Here is a 14,793-nt window from a genome sequence, read left to right as displayed (position 1 = left end):
TACTAAGAACGGTAGCCTCCACCAACAATGCCCCTATTTGGCCAGTGAGGAAGCCCGATGGATCATGGCGTCTGACCATCGATTATCGGGAACTCAACAAAGTAACCCCCGCAGTAGCCCCAACGGTAGCTACTAGTCCCGAGACCATGCTCAAGCAGGGTCTCAACGCCAAGTACTTCACGGTATTGGACATCAGTAATGGATTCTGGTCAATACCATTGGCAAAAGCGTGCCAATACAAATTCGCATTCACTTTCAAAACTCAGCAGTACACGTGGACATGCCTCCCACAAGGATTCCACAATTCCCCCTCCATTTTCCACCGACAGCTGGCAAGTGGATTAGAGAAATTTTCCCGACCCGATTGTCTGGTCCAGTATGTAGACGACCTACTACTGCAGACAGACACAAAGGCAGAGCACATTTCGCTTCTGGCCGAGCTCCTAGAACTCTTAACTGAAATTGGCTGTAAAGTTAACCCGAAAAAGGCCCAAATATTGGAAAGTAAAGTGATGTATTTGGGATCAGTCATCACGCACGGCAAACGCGAGATCGAATTCAAAAGAATTGATTCGATTGTCAAATTGCCCCTTCCCCAGAATGTATCAGCCCTCCGGTCGTTTTTAGGACTGGTTGGCTATTGTCGGAACCACATAGACGGATTCGCGACAAAAGCCGCCCCACTTTCAGACCTCCTTAAGAAAGGAGCCCCCTGGGAATGGCTTCCGCAGCATACAGGCGCTGTGGAAGAGTTGAAACGAGCCCTTAGTGCAGCACCCGCGCTGCTAGTCCCCGACCAACTTTCACCGTACGCAATAGAGGTAGCGAGCACCGATCTGACCCTCTCGGCCGTGTTGCTTCAAGAACGGCACGAGCAGCTAAGACCAGTGGCTTATGCCTCCCGACTGTTAGACCCAGTAGAACAAGGATTTTCAGCCTGTGAGAGGCACCTCCTTGCTGTCTTCTGGGCAGTGCAGTATTTCTCATACATCACCGGACTCAACCCCATCACCATTCTAACCGAACACACACCCACACAGCTACTACTAGACGGTCGACTGAAGGACGGTTCAGTTAGCCAGATTAGGGCAGCTAGGTGGACCCTACTTTTACAAGGACGGGACATTACAGTGAAACGGACACGCACACACACATACTTAGCAGACAACCTCCAATACCCCGGACAGCCCCATGACTGTGAAATTGTAGCTCCCCTGCACAACACAGGACCCTTTTTAGCCAAAACACCCCCCAGGAAGATAGGGAACCCGAAACAAAGCCCCCAGCCCACAGACACGTGTGGACCCTTGAGGATTTATGTAGACGGTTCCTCCACAGTTTTAAATGGTGAGCGTATCACAGGATGCGGCATCTATGTAGAGGACGCGCAGGGGCGCGCTCTCGAAGAAATCGCTCTTAAGTTACCAGGTCACTTAGGCGCGCAGGCAGCAGAGCTAGCAGCCATAGCGTACATAGTGGACCACCCCGATTCTTTCCCCAGCCCAGCAGACATATATTCAGACAGCTTATATGTCTGTAACAGTTTAACCGATTTTCTGCCCCTGTGGAGGACACGAGGTTTTGTCTCCGCAGACGGGAAACCCCTTCCATCAGCCCCTCTACTCCAGCATATTTTAGCGAAAGCGAAGGACAGGACCTTCGGCATTATAAAAGTTCGCAGCCACCATAGGTCATCACCACCTGGGAATGTAAAAGCCGACGCGTTGGCTAAGGCAGGTTCCAGGAGAGGACACTTATGGACCCCCCCAGCTAGCGCACCAGCTAGCGCCCCTGTGAGCGCAGTCCAAGTCTCACAGACTGATATTAAAGACCTCGTGGCAGCACAAAAACAGGACGGAGACCTCAGGGAGGTTTTCAAGGGAAACTTTGTGCCTGCTTACGAGCACTTTAAACACGCACTGACCACACATGAGGGTGTGATCATTAAGGACCGACTTTATGTGGTCCCACAGCAGGACAGGAATCAGATGATTGCCTTGTTCCATGACGGACACGGGCATCAGGGAATTGATGCAACAACGAGGCACCTCAGGCAACTCTGTTGGTGGCCTGATCTCAGGAATGATGTAACACACTACATAGAGAATTGCCTGATTTGTGCTCAGAATAACCCGGACAGGTATTCTAAGAAGGCACAACTTCGGCATACTCGCCCAGTTAACGGCCCTTGGACAAACCTCCAGATCGACTTTATAGGTCCATTGCCCCCTTGTAGGAATGGCTATAAATACGTTCTGGTGGTGATAGATACCTTTACCAAATGGGTAGAGGCATTTCCCTCGCGAACAAACACAGCTAAGACAGCTGCAAAGATCCTGACCCACCACATCTTCACGAGATGGGGTTTACCCCGAAGTATCGATTCGGACCAGGGATCTCACTTTACAGGACGGGTCATGAGGAACGTCCTGACAATATTCGGCATCAAACAAAACTTCCACATTGCGTATCATCCACAGTCCAGCGGGATTGTGGAGCGCATGAATCGGACCCTAAAAACTACCCTTAGGAAAATGGTTCAAGAGAACAATTCCACATGGGATTCAGTGCTCCCCTTTGCACTTATGTTCATAAGGAACACTGTCTCCACATCGACAGGATACACACCACACACACTCATGACCGGACGCCCTATGAAAGGTACAGAATTCCTTTTAGGACTGGACATGACAAGCCCCGAAGTGACGGCCCTCACACATGAAAAGGCAGTTAAAGAATTAGTTGAGACTGTGAGGTCTGCACAGCTCGCAGCCGCAGTCCAGCTAGGGAAACGCCGACAGCAACGGACTGCCTGTTTCAATAAGACCGTCCACACCACAGAATTCCAGGTTGGGCAACAGGTAATGTTATCTGTTTATAACCCCAGCAGTTTTTTGGCTCCAAAATATTCCGGCCCCTACTCAATTTCGGACAAAATTAGCCCCTCCGTTTACAGGATAAAGTATCCTAATGGGAAGACCGCGTGGTTCCATATAAACCAGTTAAAGGCATATGGAACACAGGCCAACCATGCTCACCATGTCCTGCTAGACGCAGCAGAACACTTCACCCCGCCCACCAGAGACACTTTTCCACCATCCCCCTCACAGACCAGTTCATCAACGGACTCGCCCACGACTCCGCCCACAGACCACTACAGACCACGCCCCGACACGCCCACAAGCTGCCACAGCAGAGACAGTAGGACAGACACCGACTCTGAAGACAGCGACACCACACAGCCATACAGCCCACACTGCACCACCTACGACCCCGACTCCAGTGACCCCATGGAAGTCACTTACCTTAAAAACCCAGAACCACCACCCGACCCCGACTACCCCGACAACACACTCGACGCTACACAATGGCACAGGGACAATTCCTACAGACTTGTCCGCAATGATGAGAGTGACCCCCGGTCACACAACTCCAAAATAGCATGCCTGATCCACACAAGGGTGTGGGATCCGGGAGAGCAGGACGACACGGTGTCTGACTCCCGACACGGCAACCCCTTTGTGACCCTGTTCACAGAGGCAGAATCAAAGTGAGGTGTCCAGATGATGTAAGATAGGAATCGTTTGAGGGAAACGATGTCCTTTCTGATGGAACCTGCACGTATGTTTGTCTTCGTTTTATGTTTGTTTGTTTCAGGAATGTAAATGTTTCAGTTGGAGGATGGACATCTTCTTTTCAGCTGAAAAGATTGTGACCACCTCACATACACGTTAGCTTGTCTGCCGAAACCTTTGAGAACTTCGGTTTGATTGGAGATCCTTTCCAAAGTTGTAAGGCCACACGCCAAATAGTTTATCTGCAGATATCTCTGAGAACTTCAGTGATGTCCTCAGTTGGAGCATCTTGGCTCCCTTGGTTTTTTAGGTGCCCCTCTATTCGGCGAAATAGAGGCTGCAAGTCATGGTAAACACATTCGTACCCGTTTTTCCAGGTTACTCAGGCAGTGGACAAACGGCACTGAGGACCCGCCCTGTCTGAGAACCAACCCTTGGTCAGCCAAGCTCGGGTATGGCACAGCACGCCCTACCCGGGGATCCCATCCAACTCGTACCCGTAGCGGCCCATACGCAACTCATTCGGATGTTTCTTTCCAAATTTGTTTTCATTTTAGGTTAGGTAGCCCTTCGGCCGCCATCCCACATGCTATTTACATCCGGAAACATTCGGATGGTAAATCAGCAAAGCCTGCGAGACGGCTCGCAGAAGGAAGGATTGTTAGGTGTATGCTGGTCTTTAAATTCGCTTTTTGAAAAAAAAAAAAATGAGGGGAGTCACAGGGTGTGACTTAGCCAGTCATTTTAAAGGGTCAATTGGGTTTTGAAAGACAGATACACTAACAAGTAAAGGTCTTAAACTGTGTATTGACAGATACTGTGCTTGATCCCAAAGGTTTCAAAGGACGAGACAGAGGTCGAAGCCAGGATTGTCAATACCGGAGGAAGAAGGAAGAGAAAGAAGAAGAACAGCAAAATGATGGAAGCCCACTTATTACTATTTAATGTCATATGTATATGTGTGGAAACAAGACACGTTTCCCCCACAACCCCCACCGTAAATGTTAGTACAGCAAACCCCCAGTGCTCAGCTCTGATCAGCGAGGTTCAGACCTGGTGTACTAAATTCATGACGTGGTACTCCATGTCCTACATAATCGAATCACTGTTGGTGATTGCGATCCTCACCATCCTAGTGCAGACCCTCAGGTTGAGGAAATGGAAGAGGAGAGCCTCTCGTTCCAGCACCTCACCCATCTATAGAGTGCAATCCCCCATCTTCGGATTCCACCAAACCCCTCAACCCCTCACTGATTACAACACTCTGTAAATAAATTTCAGCCATGTATTATATTGTTCCATACTCGACTGCCGAGTTGGGAAGTGTTATGTTGTGGTGTGAATGGTTAAGGTTTAGAGTGATTAAATGTTTAAGTTAAGGTTAAGGTTAATAGTGATAGGTAGAGGTTCCCAATTGTAGTAATGCATGTCCCTTTTGACATAGGGCCAAGTAGAAATGTTAGTTAAATTTTTTTTTCTCTTCTTCCCATAGTTTAGAACAGAGTAGAACAGGAACTGGCAAGAGGTCAGAACACAAGGAGGCAAAGTACATAGGTGATCCTTCACAATAGTATGATTGTGAGGATCACAAGGAGGGAATGTAGCCATGCTGGCCACGCAAAATGGACACTGAGCCAAACTAAAATGGAAGGCTGCTGAGAAACAGACAGTTCAGCCAGAACAGCAGTCTGCAAAGAGCAGTTTGCATTCTGCAGCAGCAGAAACCAGTTTGGGCTCAGGTGAAGAGACCTTAGCTAGGTGCAAATGGCAAAACGCTTTGCATGCTAATGAGGCCATCAGACTTGAACACCCACACAATAGATACATTTGGTTCTGAATGGACACATTCCAATCAAGACCCAGACATCGAGGCACCAGAAACCTCCGAACAAAAGGACATAAGAAACGCCCCCTCCATCACGGAGACCCCCTCGCATTGGGGAATTAATCCAGTATCGATAAGAAATTGATCCAATAGGTAGAGCCCGCCCGAGAAGAGGGAAGGACAACGGAACCCCTATAAAAGATAGGGACCTCGTGTTGTCCGGTCTGTTAAACCTGTGCTCCGGCCTCGACTGACACCTGGTATCCTGACTCCAGCCGTTGAGCACCAGCCGCCGAAACCGTAAGTTCAACGCTCGCTACGCGATCCAAGCCCGCTAGACTCCCAAGTGCCAGAACGCTTGCTGAAGGCTGCAGACAAAACCAGGACGAAGGCCTCGTTCTCTGACCTTGCCTGTTCCTGTTAGATAAGTATTCTGTTTGCTTATGTTTAGTTGTAGCTTAGTCTCTTAGTGTGTGTGCATGAGTATTTATTATTAACTGTATAATAAATATTGATCGTTTGAACTTGACTAATCGGTGTATCGTCTTTATTACTTTGAATTTGACCTTGGAATACTTGTGACGTTGCCTATACGGCAGCTGGCGACTCCAGAGCTTAAATAATTACATAGAACAGAGCCTAGCAGTGTTAAGCACACGTCGAACTCGGAGGCGTGTTAATACACTCCAATAAACGCGTTTTACGCCCATAGTAAAACGTGCAACAAGGGAGCCTTCGATTTCCTCCCCAAGTCTCCAGACAACCCTGACTGGTGTGATGATTTAAAGTTGCCACTGCTGAATTCTCTTGCTTGAATAGCTAGATTTCTGTGACTTTCAGTACAATTGATTGTAAACTGATGACCGCGCCATATAGTCCCTCGGGTGCCAATATAAGTGATTTATTTACTTCTGCTGCATGCCAAGGTTGGATCCAGCCTTATGCTGTGCACCCTTAGCTGATTGATAAAGAGTTTGTAAATGTTTCAGCTTTAAACTCTCACAGCAGCATCATGTATCTTTCATATTGTACAGTCTACGGGGTCACAAAAACGAAGGACAAAAAATTGGTTCTTCAACTGCTTTACCTTTTGATCCTGTTATCCTTATTAAGATACAGAGGAGTATTTTACGGCAGCACGGCGGTGCAGTGGTTAGCACTGCTGCCTTACGGCGCCGAGGTCCCAGGTTCATTCCCGGCCCTGGGTCACTGTCCGTGTACAGTTTGCACATTCTTCCCATGTTTGCGTGGGTTTCACCCCCACAACACAAAGACGTGCAGGCTAGGCGGATTGGCCTCGCTAAATTACCCCTTAATTGGAAAAAATGAATTGAGTACTCTAAATTTATTTATTTTTTAATTTTAAAAAAGATGAGTATTTTCCTCTTCACCTCCCCAATCTGGGTCAGAGACAGCTACAATGCCATAAGCTCTATATTTTGCATTGCACTTCGATCTACAGAGGCTTCACACAGGTAGCAAAGGTTGCATTCTTTGCCTTAATTTATGTGTAGCAGCTCACGATTGAGTCTGTGATAGCCACAAATCACCAGATAATAATAACCACTGAGGCAGGTCTCTGCCATGAAATAGCAAATTCAAGAATATATACATACAGTTCATTAGATTTCAGAACCTCTGAAGATTTGAGTATGACAAGGAGGCCAGAAAACTGTGCAATGTGTTTGGAAGTTAGTAGCCAGCACTGAAATGGAAAAGAAATGGAAAACAAATCTGGTTCAACTACTTTATGCAAAAGTCTAGAGCATAGAAGGTGTCGTATTTTGTTGCCCGATACAACAAAAGGTATTGAAAAATAGAACGTTAATCATTTTAGGCTGGGTTTTTCTGATTTTAAGGCAGAAGTTTACAAACAGCTACATTTGTCTAAAACCTGAGCTCAGGAGTATGAGGTTGTGTCGGAAAAGTTGCAGTTTTTCAGCTCCAGCCTTAAAGATAATCAATATAACCAGATTATGGTTTGATCCTGTAATTAATAGAACATTCAAGCGCTGATAATTTATGCCACCAGAAATAGTCAGGCAAATTAGAGATTCCGCTATCATCAAGTGTTTAATTGATATGGAGACGTAGTTCAACCAATCACTTAAAAATAAACCATACTAATGCCACGATAGTATGTCGGATGCCCAAGAGAGCATGTTCATAATGCAGGCAGCTTCAACGTGAAAGAAAGTGCCAACGATGGCACGGAGACTGAAAAAGCTATGTACAGCCCTGCATCTTGGAGCAGTAAGATGTGTGCAAGCTCACTTACACCAGGTTAGGCAACTAAGATAAATGGGGTGGGGGTTAGAATCTATACTGGAAGACAGTACAGCTCTGGAAAAGGCTTGCCTTCTCAGTTGAGGAATGGCTGCAGCATGCAAGAGAATTCGACAAGTAAACACAACAAAGGTGTGAAGGGAGATAACTTCTAAAAAGTAATAGCGCGTAATAAAATCATCACATTCAGACCAGAGGGTAAGCAATAAACACAATACTTGTCAATTTATGTTACTGCTGTTTGGTGGAGAACAGATGTCGTGCCAGGCAACAATATCGGTGATTCAAGTAAGTACCTGTGCAGTGGGCTCACTTCCTTACAGCCAGACCTTCTGAGTATTCCAGTACTTTCTATTTTAATTTCAGATTTCCATTCCAGTATTTTCCATTTCTATCTGTTCATTTTAACCAAGCTAGGAACTCCCCTGCCAAAAGCCTAGTTAAAATTCACAAATTCTCCAATTGAACAACTCCAATTGAATCCTACCACCGAAGGTGATTTCTCTTCTGCTGTCTACCATTTTGGCTAAAATTCAATGACTGGCCACAAGGAAAATGCTATTTGCTATTTCAGGCAGTCTTTGCCAATACACATTTTCTTCATTCATAATCTCTACATTATTTAATCTTCTGGTCCCCATTTCAAAGTTTAAATATTCCCCTCTACTCTTAGGCCACAATGAAAAGTTATTTTGACAACTCACAGCAACTGACATGGGTGATGTTGCCTCAGATTTTCCTTTCCCTAGTGGGCACAGAAAAGCCAGCATGAGAGTCGGCATGTAACTGTAACCCACCAACCCCGACAGACCCACTGGTATTTCCCGTAGAGTTGAGTGTTGAATGACAGCCAGCGAAATATCCGCCCACCCTTGGAAAGAAATCCCGGGCGCGATCTTCCTGCCTCGTTGTGCTCTCGCTCGAGCGAAACAAGGCCGGTGAATAGCGGGAGAGGCCAAAAACCAGAACCGTGCCAGGCACCAAACAGTTTGCGATGCAACCGGCTCGCTCCCGTAGGTGAAATCGGGATCTCGCCATGGCGGCGCGAGAAACCAATTATCACCACTTAAGCTCCAGTTCCACACAATTAATGGGGGCCACCCCATATCCAACAGCCTCCTGTCATTCAGCGGCCTCTCCAGCAAGTGGTCACGCTGGCGCTGATTAGTACTCCGTTTGAAAAAGATGAACCTGGCAGAAGGGCTTCTGTGGGGAGCCGAGGGTATGATTAGCCATCTTTTCTCACAGGCTGCCCACAGCACCACCATGCCAACCCCTGGATCGTTTCCCCATTCCGGGGCACCCTTGTCCCTGCCTGTCTGCCCCACCAGCCACCCATAACCACCATTGACTGCCGATACCCCTGGCCGTGAGGCTGAAGGCTATTGCTGATAGGGAATTGGCAATCGTGGTTAAGTGAGCACTTCACACAACCCAAGTTGGTTCCTGTGGGTGGGTGGGCCATGTAGCATGTGGGAGCCATTGCCTAGAATCCCAATCACACATTGATGCATGGACACTGTGCCTGATCACTGTGGGAGGCAACACCACACACACAGCAGCCAACATCCGAAACAGCCAGGGAATGGGACACAGCACCAGGGACATATCAGAGGGTGGGTGAGTGGCACAGGGAGATGCCTGGAGAGATGGGCCAAGAGTTTGGAGGTCAGCCCGCATTGCAGTAGAGAGTGACAGTGGCATCATGCTGGTTGTGCACAACGATGTTTAATGTGCTTTACAATTCCCCACTCTCCCGATGGGGCCGCCCCCAACTCCACCCCCACACCCCTCCCCCAGTGCCCTCAGTGATCCTCAACGTGCTTCTCCCTCCTAGCTCTACTTCTACATCTAGGTGTGTCCCCAGGATGCACATCTAAGGTGGAGGCAGCCAGCTGCTTACCCCGTCCCGTGGCCTTCGATGCTTCTGGTGGGCATCCTCTGGGGGCTCTGAGGCCGGAGGGCCCCGGCTCACTTGGTGGCACATGCACAGCCGTGCCGCCCTGTCCCGTGTGCTAGCTGTGAGACGCAGCCTCATCAAAGGGGTGGAACTCGAAGGAGCTGATGGCACTGTCGCCACTCCACGGGAAGGGTCCGGGTTGCCACCCAGCGCCTCTTACCCTCCCCCCCCCCAGCTGGTGCCCAAAGGGTCCTGGGGTTCACCTTGGGCCAGAGGGACAGCTGGTTCGAGCCCCCCTCTGTATCGCCTGGGTCTGCAGGCCCTGGCACCTCCCTAATGTCTGCACCATCATATCGACACCCTCAGCGATGCTCCTCAGTGACTGGTACATGCTCTGCTAAGCCTCGGCAGTGCCCACATGCAACTGGGAAAAGCTCCGCTGTGCCTCAGCCATTCCCATCTGAGAACGGGACATGTCCCACAGATACTCATCAAGGTCAGAATGGTAATGGGTCACATCCCCCAGCGAGGCGGACATTTTGCCGAGACCCTCAGCCATGGCCGACTGCGCGATGCCTTGGACCCTTCACTAATGGTGCCGGCATTGTGCACCAATCTTCCCACTGTTGGCCTCGGTGCCACACAATGCTGCCGCCATCTCCTGCACCCATAGTCTCTGGGTCTCCTCCAAGCGGCTATGGATCTGCTGGAGTGACGCTGGCATCTCTTGAATGCCCCGGTTGCTCCCTAACGTCTCTATCAGCTCCAGGATTTCCACTCCCAGAGGCTCAGCAATAGGGTTGGGACCCAGCTGGATTCTGGGATCCAGAAGCCCTCTGACTGTTGTCTCACTTGGGGGTTCCTGCCTTCACCTGATGTACATCAGCAGCAGTGTGGTGCTCACCAGATTGTGCCCCAGAAGCCAGTCCGCTAACATGTCCCACGAGGTGTGAGTATCTGCACTGGTGAGGATGGGAATGAAAGCTGTGATGTGACTATAATGGTTGAATCCTCGGAGTTCTCCTCCGAGGTGCTCGGTGTCAGGAGAGATGCCGCCCGGAAATGGCCGACACCATTAGCTGGAGGACCTGCATGAGATTGGACATGTGGTCAGTGGGAGGGATGGGTCAGTCAGTAAGGCAATAACAACTTGCGTTCGACAGGTCCTCTGGGTGGAGCCTGGTGGTTCCTCACCTCTGCGGCATCTGCCAGCCTCCGCGTGAGTGACCAATCTGTCCTCGGCCACCCCAGTCGCCTCCTGGGCCCGTTTCTCGAAGGAGGTGAGGATTCCGCACCCCTCCACTAGTCTGGGCCCTCTCCCGACGATTGTTGCAGAGTTTTTCCTGAGGGGACACAGATGGGGCATCGTTAGTCACACGCATGGTTCACAGTGGTGGGAGGGGAGTGTGAAGGAAAGTCTGGCTATGGAGAAATCACAGACCCCAATCCTGCTGTGCGGCAGCACCACTCTTGAGAGCTGCAATCTGCTGTTGGCTCCAAATCCTTTCCATCTAACTTGCAAAGCTTTTCAATCTTTGAAAACGTGAATGGAAAATGGAGCAGAGGCGACACTTCTGCTGTCACATGGACTGAAAAAGGCGTTTACTGCATTGGAGGGCAAAGCACCATCTATCCACTAACCACGATAGAGCACTTCCTCCCAGGGCATTGTGATAACACTGTTTATTAGTACCGTTGCAGGAAGTGGAAACTATGGTCAAAATGTAACCGAGGCACATTAGTTAATCTTGCAAATGTGGAAGTCCCGTTTTATACATGCCCACCTAGTTCAACATAGGAATAAAGGTCACACGTTGCTTTCAGCCACAATTTTGTCCTGTTCTTATCAAGTTTTCACTTTTCTTTCACAAGATATCTAAAGGAAAGGAAAGTCACAATCGTCCCAGATGACCATAGGGTGCCTTCCCCTTTGAAGGGGCAGAGCTGACTGGTGGTGATTTAACCTGAGGATGCCTCAGGCGAGGGGCCAGGTTGAGAAGGCGGGGTCTTCATCAATACCACAGTCGGTACGGGTTATCTAAATCTCAGATTAACTCCAGCAGCACGCGGACTCAGGTTCCTGTAGTGCCTTACTTGTTTTATTCTGAAGAGTATTTTTGTTGTAGAATTCTGTTGTACTGATGTTTACTACACTTGCGCTAAATTCCTCTCTCAGCTAAAGTAGCACAACAGAAATTACCACCCTCCTATTGGAAGAATTGAAGAATGCTTCTGGAGATCCATCTTCATTCTCAGGGGGCCAATCTCCTTTCTTTAATCGTGCGTCAGTGATGTTGGGCACCTTTTCAATATGGCACCCGTAGACAACAGCAGACTCCACGCTGCCCATGCCTGCCCTGACACTGAATACAGCATGAAACAGTCGACTGCATAATTAATAAGGTTGGGTGTCGGACAATTTGGTGCGTTTTGCTGCCAGCTCCCACAGCGGGAAACACTCCATGTTCCCGTCCCCACCTCAGCACTTAGTTTCAAAATGAGAGAATTCTGCCGCCCGTTTCACATTGAAGCAAGGAAACCTTTGGCTGGTCTCATACTAATGTTGTTTTTATTCAGTTTTCAGGAGACAGCAGCCATGTGCTAGCTTCTAGTGTTAATATAGTTTCCACAGAATTCAACATTCTCCTATCTTGGCAGTTGCCTCATCGACCCAGATGTTCTGGATCTTCCTTCCAGGTGAGGTTCAGGTTTAGTAATTCAGTTGTTGGGATTGTATTTCTCATTGCTGACCTCCTGAAACCTGAATGATCATGGACCAGGTTGTGTTGGTTATTCGTTAGGCCATTTCCTGCGTCCTTTTGCTGAAGTTGTTTTGCCCTGTAAATTGTCGGGTGGGTGAGCTAACAACGGTATGATGAGAGCAACAGGGCAGTGTAACCACTTAATAAATCAGATTAAAGGCTTGAAAGATTGACAGAAAGGACTGTGAGCGATGGTAAATTGGAATGGATAATCCCAATGTCAAATCAGCAACAATGGAATAATGAGAGGGAGAAAAGCAATCAAATTACCGTTCCATAGGGTTCTTTATATCCATCCAAGCAGTCAGATGTGGCCTCAATATAATATCTCATCTGAAAGACAGACGCAGGGAACTGAGGCACAATCATCGTGAGCTCTGGAGGATAACTGTTTGGAGGAACTTTTTTTTAAAATTTAGATTACCCATTTATTTTTCTCCAATTCCGGGGCAATAGAGCGCGGCCAATCCACCTAACCTGCCCAACTTTGGGTTGTCGGGGTGAGACAAATGCAGACATGGGGGAAATGTGCAAACTTCACACGGACAGTGGCCAAGGCCGGAATCGAACCCGGGTCCGCAGCATCATAGGAAGCAGTGCTAACCACTGCGCCACCGTGCCGCCCTCGTTTGAAGGGTAAGCAGAAACAGCGGCCAACGAGTCGCCCACCTTCTCAGCTCACTGTCTTCCTTTGCAGCTAATGTGGCCGAGGCTGCCATGCCAAAGTGCAGCTACTGAACAACACCAGGCAAACTTTAACACAGATGTACCACAACAGCACAAACCATCATCTCACCGGACAGAACAACTCCCAAATTAATTACTGGACTTAACTTTCCGCGATGATTTTAAGCAAATTAATGAAACTCACAGGGGGCTTATGGGTGAGCGGCCATTTTCCAATGGTAGTGTGGTGCAAATCGTCCTTGCAAATTGCACCTCTCTTGTGACAACATACAACTCACGCACTCCTCTTCCCAAATTGCACGCTAATTTACACATTAATAATAACAGACACAGGTCAATCAGACACCATTTGGCTGGATTCTCCGCCCCGCCGTGCCACATTTCCGTTTCATCCCGCCGGCGGGATGCTCCATTCCTCCGGCCGGTCAATGGGGTTTCCCATTCTGGGGCTGCCCCATGCGTCGGAAAACCCCCGGGCTGCCGGCAAAGCAGAACATCCCGCTGGCAGAGAATCCAGCCCCATTGTCTTTTCAGCAAATTCCTGCAAAGCAGCTTCAGGATAAATGTTCGGCTTGGTTCAATGGTGACAGTCCGACTTCTAAATAGTTGTGGGTTGAAGGTCTTGAATCTATATAATTTATAATATATAATTTAAAATGAATAATATGCAATTTAAACTGATACATTAACGTAACATCTTTAAATGTTTAGAGCATCGAATTAATCCTTTCGCTATCACCATCAGCTGGACATTTTTGGTGTGTAGTAATAAGCAGGGGAATAAATAAACACCAGTACTGTAATTAGACAGCAATCAAATCTGGAAATGTTTGTAAGTGTATGTGATAACTTTCTACATTTGTCTCATCTTTTATCTCTTTATAAAAAAGCACTTTGCGACATGAGACTCGATGTGAGGAGTGCTACACATCTTTTGGCATACTGGGTGAAAGTAGAGGTTAAGTGCAAGGCAAGCAGTTTCAAATTTTTAATTTGTCTTAGTTACTCATTTTCCCTGATGGCTTCATGTTGAGACAAAAATGTATGTGCATTTGGACAAAGACAAAACTTATATATGCACCCAAAAACGTAATTATATTCTTATATGCGTGCAAGTACATCTAATCGAAAAGACACACTGGGGTAAATTCAAATAAAAGCCCATGGGAGGAGAATTAAGTGTGGTGTTTAATAGCTGGCTGATTTGCTGCTGTTTATTTTCTGCTCCTGCTGTAGTTAAATTTTGCCTTCATTATACACACAGATTTCAGACTACATGGGTTGAATTTTATGGCCCCCTGCTGGTGTACCAGGAGGTAGAGGGGCACGTGAAATAAAACTGGATGGCTAGTCCGGTGACGCCACCACTACGCCACCCTCTCCATTGTGTTGGGTGAAAACATTTACAACATCTCCCTTAGTGTACATTTGCATGTTAGACACTACATGCTGAAGTACATCAGTACCGACTGGGTACAAGCAATGCAATTTCTGCGATGAATGAATTCTGAATTGGCCTGCTAGCCAGGGGTGGTCCCACTGTAATTAATGGAATTCCGATGAACACACTTTGCTGTGTTATTGGAGCAATGTGAAGGGAGGCAGAGCTCCAAAATGCCAGCCTCCTTGAGGTTACTAATATCAAAGATATTTGAAACAAGACGGTGGAAAGGATTGTAAATCCGTCTTTTCAGGAGACAATTTTGGGGGACTAATTTAAACTGAAAGTATTCCTCTTACACGTTCCTCCCCTTCAGA

General features: G+C 47.9%; 1 long non-coding RNA gene across 1 annotated transcript in view; it reads left to right on the top strand.

Annotated features, from left to right (window-relative positions):
• The window catches only part of LOC119978056, a 54,105-nt gene extending 40,152 nt beyond the window's left edge, over positions 1–13,953 (top strand). Inside the window, exons 2-3 of the long non-coding RNA XR_005463361.1 lie at positions 12,164–12,283; positions 13,926–13,953. This is a non-coding gene — a long non-coding RNA (uncharacterized LOC119978056). The remainder of the gene's footprint in view (positions 1–12,163; positions 12,284–13,925) is intronic.
• The last annotated feature ends 840 nt before the right edge of the window (positions 13,954–14,793 follow it).

Source organism: Scyliorhinus canicula, chromosome 1 (genome assembly GCF_902713615.1).
Source record: "Scyliorhinus canicula chromosome 1, sScyCan1.1, whole genome shotgun sequence".
In the NCBI taxonomy this organism is placed as follows: domain Eukaryota; kingdom Metazoa; phylum Chordata; class Chondrichthyes; order Carcharhiniformes; family Scyliorhinidae; genus Scyliorhinus; species Scyliorhinus canicula.
This window is presented reverse-complemented; position numbering and strand designations above follow the sequence as displayed.